This window comes from Coturnix japonica, chromosome 2, assembly GCF_001577835.2.
Source record: "Coturnix japonica isolate 7356 chromosome 2, Coturnix japonica 2.1, whole genome shotgun sequence".
NCBI lineage: Eukaryota > Metazoa > Chordata > Aves > Galliformes > Phasianidae > Coturnix > Coturnix japonica.
The window spans coordinates 93,133,856-93,145,037 of NC_029517.1; the positions used below are offsets into that span (position 1 = coordinate 93,133,856).

General features: G+C 41.7%; 1 long non-coding RNA gene across 2 annotated transcripts; it reads right to left on the bottom strand.

Moving 5' to 3' along the window:
• Positions 1–109: 109 nt before the first annotated feature.
• LOC107310080 lies at positions 110–8,812 on the bottom strand. 2 transcript variants are annotated; one of them, XR_004306200.1, is made up of 5 exons: positions 7,375–8,812; positions 6,757–6,858; positions 5,961–6,024; positions 4,980–5,069; positions 110–218 (listed from the first exon to the last, which is right to left on the bottom strand). It is a non-coding gene; the product is annotated as an uncharacterized LOC107310080 (long non-coding RNA). The 2 variants fall into 2 exon arrangements; XR_004306201.1 differs by lacking the exon at positions 5,961–6,024.
• Between the last annotated feature and the right edge of the window lie 2,370 nt (positions 8,813–11,182).

The window sequence follows — 11,182 nt, forward strand, 5'->3', positions numbered from 1 at the left end:
CGCAGATTAAATTGGTTATGCAATAACTGGCAGGACAGAGGCTCCAGAAAACCTGACATAACCCTTTTCTCTATAAATACACATAAATGTCCATCCCTTTGAGCCTACCTGTCCTCAGGCTTTTCCCTGCTCCTCCACACCTGAAGCAGCTGCATTGGTCCCACTGTGCCTTTGTCAGGCTCAAAGAAATACAAATCTTTCTGGCAATTGTGTTACCTCTGTGCACAAAAGAAGGAAGACGTACATTGTTAAATCTCCGTATGTTGCATTTATCGTGGAAGATAAAATGAATCAAGATGCTAGATACGCTCAGAACAAATTTAATTCAAAACAGACACCACAGAAGCACTAATGATCATAGCTGTTATTTAATTAAATGGGAATGAATAAGTTAAACCTTTCAAAGAGAGGTTGAATGCCTTGAAGCAGAACAAAGGCCAGGTGCAGGATCAATATAAATCAGCATTGCTTTATTGTTCCCTGATAAGGGCCAACAGGAGAAGGCAGTAGTCTTGTTTGTCTGGACTCTTGTTTCTGAGTGTTGGGAATTCAATGTGTAGAACTTACACAAAGCATTTTCCTACAAAGAGTTAAAAGAACATTCAGTTCCCTTTCTGTGATAAAATACTGACTTCTTAGCAGTAGGGGAAAAAAAACAACAGGCAGTAAGAATAGATGTGAGACTAGACAGTGGAAAAGGACTTTAAAGATGAAGAAAGAAAGGCAAGGAAGGAAAGGTGGGCCTTAAGACTGCTAGGAGAGGAGGAACCCCTACCAAGGGAAACACCTTGAAGAGAGGAACAACCCAGGAACATAGAGAAGTGCTGCTTGGCTGCACAGTTGCAGGCTGTGTGAAGGCAGCCAGGAGCCCAGCCCCTGCTCCCTTCCAAGCTACTGCTGGGTGCCCATTCCCATTCATCCCAGGCCTAGCATATGGCAGGAAGGAATGCAACGTGAAGCTGCCCCTCCTAGCCTTAGTTTGCTCAGCAAACCTTTTCCTATTGTTTGTTGTACTTTGTATTATGGCAGGGAACATCTGGGCACTATCGACTGCAAATGAAATTTGCATGCATGCAGCAGATAATTAAACATGTGTCTACCCGCAGCTGCAAACAGCAATTAGTCATAAGACAGCTTCTCACAACCCCTTTGTGCCTCTTCTGCCTCTCCCTCGGAACGTCCCTTGAATAGACATCTCTGCAAGTCAGTGTTGTCCTCCTTTCCACTCATGTAGACAGCTACACAGCTGAGCTTAAACCCTCCAATACAGCCTTGACTAGCATGAACTTCCTCTGATATACAAATTTCTAGTGGAAACTGCTTTCTATGTAAGATGTAATACAGGCAACCCAAATCCAGACACCTCTGCCTGCCTCTCAGCTGAGCTGGTTTCGTTCCAAGCTGTACCTTTCAACTGCTCACTTCCCATCGTCAGTATCTTCTGTGCTCAAGAATCTCAGCAGATGCCCTTTGCAAAGGCTGAATTCTCTCCCCCTTTCAGCTACAAAGAAGTCTGGAGCTCCCACCCCAGACCTACTGAAGGTATTTTAAAGTTATCCCATCATGTAAACACTATGTCTATCTTACCAGTCTTAGAGAACCCTCTGGCAATGGAGTTGTGGGCAGCACTTTGTCACCTAGGACAAGTGCCCTCATTTTTCATGTAATAAAGTCACATACTCTGGACAGGCAGAACAGAGATTGCTCAGGGCTACAACCAAGAGATAGCAGATAGTGTCATTAACAAAGCACAGCTAAATTCTAGTTTGGTGGAAACCAAAAACTGCATCATCTGTTCCTGAATTTTAGCCTCCGGCATCATATCTTTTAATTTATCTGTATATTAAAATAGAATATACTAATTGGGTAGGATCTGAGAAAAGCAGGCAGGAGTTGGACAGAAAAAGGACTGGGATGTAATTGAGGGGACCACTGTGCCTTGAGCAGTGGTTAGACTCAATGGAACCGTATCACAATCTGGACTACGGTGATTATTCCATGTGGCAACATTTTTCTTTTCATATAGATTTAAATGAAGCCTTCTGTGTTTCAGTGGGCAACGCTAATGCAGGGCTTTTGTGAACGTCCTGTAACAGCAATGCATAAAACCAGCCTGGCTGGCACCAACAAACTCATTATTTTTTTATCTGGGATCCACAGAAAATTCCAAGATATGTGGACCTTCTTGATTTTAAACAAATGACAAACACTTGTATGGATATGACACTGCTCAGTAGCACTGCTACTTGTGACACAACATCTGCTTGAATTGAGTAAGATCCATAATGTATAATGAGTAGTATAGTTACTCATCTCACAACTTGATTTATGTAAAAATTGGATATCTACTCTAAGTTATCCTTCTATCATCTGTGGAGGGGAGTTAGTCGCTCCACTGCAAAACACACACACATACACCATCTTTAACATAAGCCATAATAGGACATGGCAGCAACAGATCCAGCTCCAAGCTCCCAAGGATCCATCTGGAGCAGCAAGAAGCTCACTGAACCTGAAGATGGATGCAGCACTTGACTACAGTCCTAAGGAATAATGGCACTGCCTTATTACCTAGCTGTAAAATCACAGTTATAGGTTGGAAAAACCATCAAGCCCAACCACAACCTAACTATACTACCCTAACCAGCAACTCTGCTAAATTACATCCCTGAGCACTACATCCAAACGGCTCTTAAACACACCCAGGGATGGTGATTCAACCACCTCCCTGGGGAGCCTATTCCAGTGCTTCACAACCATTTCTGTAAAGAAGCTTTTCCTGACATCCAACCTAAACCTCCCCTGGCACAACTTGAGGCCATTTCAGGGTTGACATCAGGCCACAAGGAAATAAAGAAGCCAGAAAAAATATTATCTCCTACTTCCAATCATAGGGAAGATATGTCATTGTAAATGCTTTTGTCACTGATCCTTCCTAGTATTGAGTTACCCAGATAAAGTGCAGCTCGCTCCTAGCATCTCTGTATTATGATGCTGCAGTTCATCATGATGCTAATTTGTTGCTTGAATCCATGGCAGTAGATCTGCCAGCATTTCTCTACCTTCTTATTTTTCAGAGTGCTACATATTATTTATCCTTGGTGCTACATATTTCCACATGCTTACAGCCCTCTAAAAATAGGTAAGTGAAAGAGTTAATAAAATGAAAGGAATGGAAGGATTAAAGAGGGGAATGTTTTCTGGGAGCATTTGAGAAAAATGCTAATAAAATGAAAAAAAAAGAGAGAGTGTACAGAAAAAAAAACCAACAAAAGATGATTTCTTCTTGTGCTGTGTCTGGAAGAGGAGCTCAGGACAAAATGGCCTGCAGTAAAAGCAGAGCTTTTCTCACTGTATTACCCTGGTTATTGCTGTGCATAACTCATAACAGCTAAAATTACGTAACTCAGCTTAAGGTGCTTACATGGTTGGCAGCTCTCAGCTTCACAAAGCACTGCTGGTAGAAGAATAAATAGTGAGTCAGTATGGAACAAGTCACTTGATACATGGCTTTAAAAGGCACTGTGCTGTTTAAGGGTAGGAATGCTTTCAAAATCCAAATACACTTAAAAAGTAATAATTAAAGGAGGGTAATACATTTGTCATTCTGCTGATTCTGCTGTTGCTTTCAGAAGAACGTTGTAGCACATTAAGATTTATAAGTCCCTGTTGGGATTACCATTAGATGCACACAGAATCTCGACGTTGCCATTTCCCTTTATCTGCAATGCAGCGTTTCTCCTGCTGAGCACATGCTCTGTCTGCCACCACTGATACCCACATTCTGATAGGCATCGTTCTGAAGAACGTTTAACTCACAGAAATGTTTGTTAACTCACATACTGCCCTTGACTGACAAAAGCCCAAATAGGAACATGTTACAAACCAGATGGGACAGGGAGTGTATTCCAAACAAACAGCCTATGCTTCCAGAAGTAGAAGGATGGAGAAAACTAATGGTAAACAAGGGAGAAAATACTTCATTTTAGAGAAGAGAACCTTAGGCAATTACATGCTCCTGCTGATTTCATTAAATATCAGGAGGTAACACTTGGTTCTGCTTAATTCCTTTTGGAACTGCCAGCTCACAGTCTAGCCAGCCAAACATCAGCTTCTAGACTCTTAAATTCTATTTCAAATTAAACGTCAGGTGCCAAAAATAGTATCTCCAAACAACAAACACACGCTTTAATGTCTGCTTTATAGTTTTACACATCAAAACAGGAAGAACGTTGTATGAATTCAATCAAATATTTATGATAGAAAACCTACTAGAATAAAAAGGATGTGAGCACACAGATCTACCTAAGCTGTTTTCTCTAGAGAATGTTGGAGCCTGAGTGTATATAAATAGACATACTGTTTGAAAACATGCTTAATAGATTGTCTCTTTGCTTTAAGTTTATACAAATAGATGACTTTCATTGCATCCTCTAATTAATGGTACAACTGGTCACGTTCTTGAGAGCAGCAAAAGTGTTCAGACCAAGTTTTGCACATGAGAAATTACTACCCAGAAATAAAAACTCTGATATCTGGGGTAGCATCTGTCCCTCAATATGCTTTTCTGGCTTTTTTCTGCCTTATGATATACGCTGCAGATCATACTGCCTCTTTTAAAAGCCAGTTGCTGTGTCTATGTGTGCAAGCCTCAGAGAAGAGTTTTGTAAAGAACAGAGCGCTATGTTCCAGGAGACAGGATTAAACTGAAAACATAAGGAACTGAAATAATCAAGGACAAAGATATCAGTAGCTAACAGTGCATATGCAGGGGAAGAAGCTCACCATCTTTGTAGGCACATACACTGCTGGCAGGGCTGCTGAAATGAACATAATCTGCGTGGTCTATTCCAGTTATAGAAAGTCAAGATGCTTTTGTCTGAGGTGGTTGTAGACTGCTCAGCCTTATGGTAGCAGTACTGATGTACAGACAGGTACAAAGTCACTGTGTTACAATAGATACAGAGAACTTAACTGACCTGATGGAAGAGCAAGACTTCCTCATGTGTGAGTGACAAGGTAAGTTCCAGGCAGCCATGGTTTGTGTGATCTTGAAGTGGAATGGCCACCTACAAACCCACAGCAAAAAGAAACTGAAAATGCAACTGAAGAAAGACATCTGCACAGGAATCCATGCAACTTTCCCTAATGCCAGGAGATTCAATGTTCTGCCTCAGCTCCTTCGTATGCCTTCCTCACAAGCTGAGCTATTGGTGCCTTTTGCAATCCTAAAGTCTAATGCAACAAGAATAAGGCCTCGGTAACCCAACAGAGGCCATTCTACTTTTGCAGTGAAGGACTGAGGAAATAAGCAAGTGGAAAATGTTAAGATGCTAAATATAAAGCACATATAATGCCAAAAGTTCCAAACGAAAGTAGAAACGTAAGGATGTTGCTGACAAGTAACCTTTACACAATCTCATTTCAAATCGCATTATGCATCGAGCAGCTTGACACTTTTGAAAGAAAAATATTTACTGCTGAACTAGTAAAGGGAAAATATGCTTTAGCAAGACATTATTTCACTCTAAATACATAAAAATATGCTCTACAAGGACTGCTGGCTTTTAAATTACAGGGACTAAGAAGTGTACCAACACAAAGGGCATTTACCAGGGCTGCTGTGTTTGCTACAGGCTCTGTGGCCTTGCTGACTACTGATTTTTTAACCTAAATTAGAAAGCACAAAGGCCCATCCCGAGTAACTGGGCAAATGACTTGTTTGTGAGCACTGCACATATAGTTCGAAATACATACAGGCATACAAGGGACTATACAGAGATAACTTCTCAAATGCAGCAGAGCTTTGAAACGGCTTCATACACAAACACAAAATGCAGGAACCCAAGCAAGTTCCCAAGGTGTCAAAGCAAAGGTGTCGTGTGGAACAGTGTTTATATATTCCAGTATGGGCAGGACAGCCTACCTCACCCTCTCGTACACCGAGTCACTGAGCTCACCAGTTTTAATTTGCTCTTATCCCTCTTCTGTAGTAAAGATGCAATCAATTGTTGTCAGTGCTCACTGGAGGAAGAACAAGAGGGAAATCTAATATGCAGACTCTCAATAGTGAAAATACTTTAAGGACATTTAGAGAAAGATCTGTCTGTTATGACCTACATGAACTCATTTTGACTCCTGAGAGAGGACTGGACAAGAATTAGTTGATTTCTGGTAATCACTTTATTCTTTGTATTTCACTCCCTCTGGCAATACAGCCAGATTGAGCAGATATTCTTGCAATCAAGCACAGCTCTGAAGCCTATAAGAAATTATTTCTCCAAAAGTAAAACATCCTAAATTGGCTCCTAAAATTCAAGTCAGATGATGATTATTTTGTGTAGAAGCTTTTCCAATTAATTCTCATAGAACAGGCCAGCATGTGGCTGCTGCCTCAGCAGAGCAGCTGTAAGTATTTAATACTTTTGCATTCCTTTGTTTTCTCTGGAACTGTGTGCATATGTTTGGTGATTAGCAAATTCTGAAGGATAAAATAAGCAACACAGCAAAGCGCCCTGTCACTTAACATATTACACACCTTCATATGCTTGATTAAAAACAACTCTGCGACAGCACGTGAATTCATCTCATTACATGACTGCTTATATATTGGGTCTAGAGCAATTATTTGCGTGGATAAAAAGAAACACTGGCAAATATAATCAAAATATTAACCACCACCACCAGAACAACAAAAACCAAACAGCAGCACCAGCCAAGAATGTTAAGAAATTGTTCTTAATTACTCCATCTTACCTTTCACTTTCCTTTTAGACTTCACAAGAACTTTACAGCCTCTAAGCCAGCCACCCCCATGACTTCTCTATGCAAAACTGCCACGGTTACAGACTGCATGTTCTGAGGAAACAGAAAAGGGCAGCCACAAATGAATGCTCAAGAGAGCAGGACTGAGGAATCAGTCACTGTCCAACTGGTAGTTTCTCAATAAAGGAAGGGCTGCCTATGAAAACTAAGCAAGAAAACTGAAAGTCTATGAGAGGAAGGAGCAGCAGATTCTGGACTGAAGTCCTCTGCCACAAGCAGAAATTATTCTTTTAATTGCTACTATTATAACACTTAGATCAGAAGAAAGAGTCAAGACACTCAATTTCAGCACCCCTGAAATAATTTGGATGAAGAGGCTCATGAAGCGTGTTTTACTTCACCAGGAAATGTATGCATGGTCTCTATTTATTGACAGAAGAGACAGTCATTTCAATGCATGGCCTTAGGCAGGGTTTAGTTCTTAAAATGACAATAGATGTTAATAGGAAAACATGAAGTGAAAGCTCTGAAGATTAGCTTAGCTTTGTTGTATTGCTTAGTTGCTGTTCGGGATGGAAAATGTGTGATAATAACAGATGTAGAGCTCACCACTCATTAATATTGAAGTGATAAGACACAATAGGCAGGAACCTTCATTACTGTGAGATCCACGACTACTATCTGAGGAACAAAGAACAAGAACAAATAGCTTTAGCTGCTTGAAAATTACATTTCCTTAGAAACGTTCTTAAGAACTTTGATATTTTTTCCCCTTACAAAATGCAATATATTCAAAAAGAGGGGATACTCGTTTTAGTGTATTCACCAGCTTGAGTGACTGTCACAGAAAGCCATCCTTCCAACAGCTAAATAGCTACATCCTGGCTTCCTCCACCCCTGTGTAATTAGCAATGGGGATGCACCTGATATTTAACCAGAATGGCACACCTTCCAATGGAATTCATAATTACAGCAGCTGTTTCTGCAGGCTTGTATTGGAAATTGAAAAAACGTGGGAGAAGTCTTCTGATTTTCCTTATTATTTTCCACACTTTATATGCACACATATAAAGAGAGGGGTTCCAGGATAGATGTAGAATTCTGGAACAAAATAGGTAAAAAGAAACCTGACAAAATCAGATATAGGGCACTCTGAGCAAGCAGCAAGGAGTTGGATTGCCTCAACCAGACACAGTGGAGAAGGGCCCTGGACAAGTGGGACTCACTTTATAGAGTGAAGAAATGAAACTCAAGAAAATCTTAGCATAGGACTTCCTTGCTTCTAACTCCTTCTCTCAGATGCTACAGATAAATCTTTATGCTTTCTTTAATAATTGATTCCCTCTTCCTACCATTTTTGCTATTCTCTGCAACACATGGAATTTACAGTAGTGCTAAATTCCAATTAGACTTATGGAGGAAAAATATTGCTGAAAAAGTTATTAACTCAGAGATTCTATAAAGATGATGACTGTAGGAATTTTCCTTGTCAGAAGCACAAAGACAGGCCAGAAGCTTGGAAAGCTTGTCAATGAGAAGAGTGATTTAGTATCTAAAGGTACAGGCTACACTGAACTATGATAACAGTGTCCTACAAAAGGAATACAAAAATACTACATTTTCATCTCCTACAGGATGCCAAAACTGTTACTAATTTGTCTTTTATTTCTTTAACAAGTGCTAAGAAAAACTGAGTAAAAATCTTGGAGATTTTAGACCAATTAATTTATTTGCGGTGCAATTCTTGCTTCCCATCATTAACTTACTGTATTGTCCTTCAGTGATTACAAACCAGTCTGCTCAGTCTCTTTAGGTAAGAGAGATAACAGTAGCATAGGTTATCCAATGCCAAACTGCATTGAGCTGTGAGGTAAGTTGGAAGCTGGTCACCGGTTGAACCTCTGCTGAATTTACTGGCTGAAATTCTTGTGAGCACCTATTGCACTGATGATACTCTGCTGTCAGGGGTTAAAATATATGTCTATAACAACAAAGATCACACAGAATCAAAGAATTGTAGGGGTTGGAAGGGAGCTCTAGAGATCATCGAGTCCAACCCCCCTGCCAAAGCAGGCTCCCTACACCACGTCACACAGGTAGGCGTCCAGGCGGGTCTTAAATATCTCCAGAGAAGGAGACTCCACCACCTCCCTGGGCAGCCTGTTCCAGTGCTCCGTCACCCTCAAAGATGTCTATAGTATTGATGCTGAGAAGTACACACCAGCTTAGGTCAGCCAATAGAAGTAACACGTGTCACTCTGTTCATTTCCGTGTTCCTCAGACCGTTCTTGGTAGGCTGAATCAGCAGTACCACATCCTGCATGTGAATAAAACTAACGGTAACCCATCACAAGACCTCATCTGCTGTTACGTGGCAGACATACAGCCCTGCTGGTTTCTAATCAAGTTCATTTGAAAAATGCAGTTCTAAGGCAGTCCATAACAATATGGGAGCTGCTATGCTAACAAACCAGATGTAAACTGCAGCTGTCGCCCTGTTTCAGTAGTGACGTTTAAACATGTTACCTTTCTACCAGAGCAGCTGAAATGCAGAACTATTCTGACAAGTTCTTCCACAGATTTAGAGCCGTGTTTCTGGAGACTTGGTTTAAATACTCACGTCTGGTGTTTCAAAATAAATAGCTAGTTATAAAAGCATTTGTAACAGACAAAAAGATGATAACTGCCTTGCCTGAGTGCAGGCTGGGTGCTAGAAGGACCTCAAAGAATTCTTGCTCCTTAGGGCGAGAACCCTATAGAACAAAAAGCCTGTAGAGAGCACACAGATCTGCTACACTATTACTCAGCCATGGGGACTAGGAAATCAGGTCTAGCTTTGGAAAAGCGGCAGGTGTTTCACAAAGGACTTGGCTCTTCGTTGATCCGCAGAAATAGTACTCAGAGGTAGGAGTTTGTCTCCTCTATTCCTGATTCTCAGGGAGCCCATGAGACTTATTGCTTCCTGGCCAAACGGATTATATATGACTAAGGGAAATCAAAATATAAACCACTCCCTGCCCACAAAAGCCTGCATGGGAGATAAAAATAAATAGTTAAAAAACAATAATAATTACTCCCATATGGTTATCTGCAATGCGGTGTCTTACACACAACTGAAACAGCGAATAAACTGCAAGCTGTAACTTCCTTTTTATGAGGCTGTTTGAATACGGGAGGCCAAGTTTCACAGATGAGCAATAAATACACAGAAGAGCATGTGGTTCCCCACACCCTCTGTGCTGACTTCCCGAAAGCCTTGGAGATGCTGTTTGGGAGATGTGCAGTGTAACAGAAGGCACGCTCTATTTAAACCACCTGAGAGTCACGCTTTGTTCAGAGGGGCTGGGAATCAGCCAAAGTACCTGATTCGTACCTGGTAGATTTTAGAAGGCTTCCAGCATTACATAGTCCTTGCTTTTCAAAAAGCATCTTTCCGAAAGAGTTTAGGTACAGAATATTTCCCTAACGGGTGTATTTTCAGCCCAAGTACTTGGCTCTTTGGAGCTGGAATGGATCTATTTTTTGCTAGGTGTACATTCTCATATATCCATTGTTTAGGACAACTTGCAAAACGCTGTGATTATTGCTGCCAGATCCACGGGCAGGTTCACATTACAGCTAATAGAGGTGTGGAGGGGGAGGGAGCAAATACCCCAAACCTGCTGGGCTTAAGCTGGGAAAGTCAAAAGCACTGCTCTGGAAACAAGCAACCTGATGTAGTAAATGTGTATGTTTGGTGGCCCTGCCAGGCAGGGGGATTGGAACTGCATGATCCTTGAGGTCCCTTCCAACCCGGGTCATTCTGTGATTCTGTGTGATTCTGTGAACTGCAGTCACTGCTTGAGTGAATGCTGCCACTAATTAAAATCGAAAAAAAAAAAAAAAAAAGAAGGCAGCTCTATTCCCCACTAAAGAAAAGGCATGTTAGGAGAGAAGCTCTTTACTTTCACACCAGCTGAAAAACTTAGTGTTTGCCTTGCTATTTGCCTGTGAGGAGGGTCGTGCGGCAGAGGGTGACGCTGTGGTAACTGAGGAAAGAAACAAGAGGTAAAAATATATACACATATATGTATGTCTGTGTGTGTGTGTGGAGAGAGCTCCACAAAAGAACCCCCTCCAAGCTTACATCAGCGCCCGCTGTGTGTCAGAGGAGGGGCAGCGGCCATACGAGGGCGGCAGAGCTTTCTCTGAGGAATCCTAACGTCATCCTCCTCACCTGGTCGCCTTTAACAGAGGAAAAGAGGGATGGTGGGAGGATCTAGAGGCTCACAGACACTCCCAAAGCTCCCCACACAACCCTCCCCTCGCTTCGTGCCTCATCCACCCAGCTCAGCGGCAGGCAGAACCCTCCCCCCGCCCGTTAGCACCCACGGTCCCTCAGATAGCCGGCCGCCATTACGCCTGCGCCCTCCCCTCA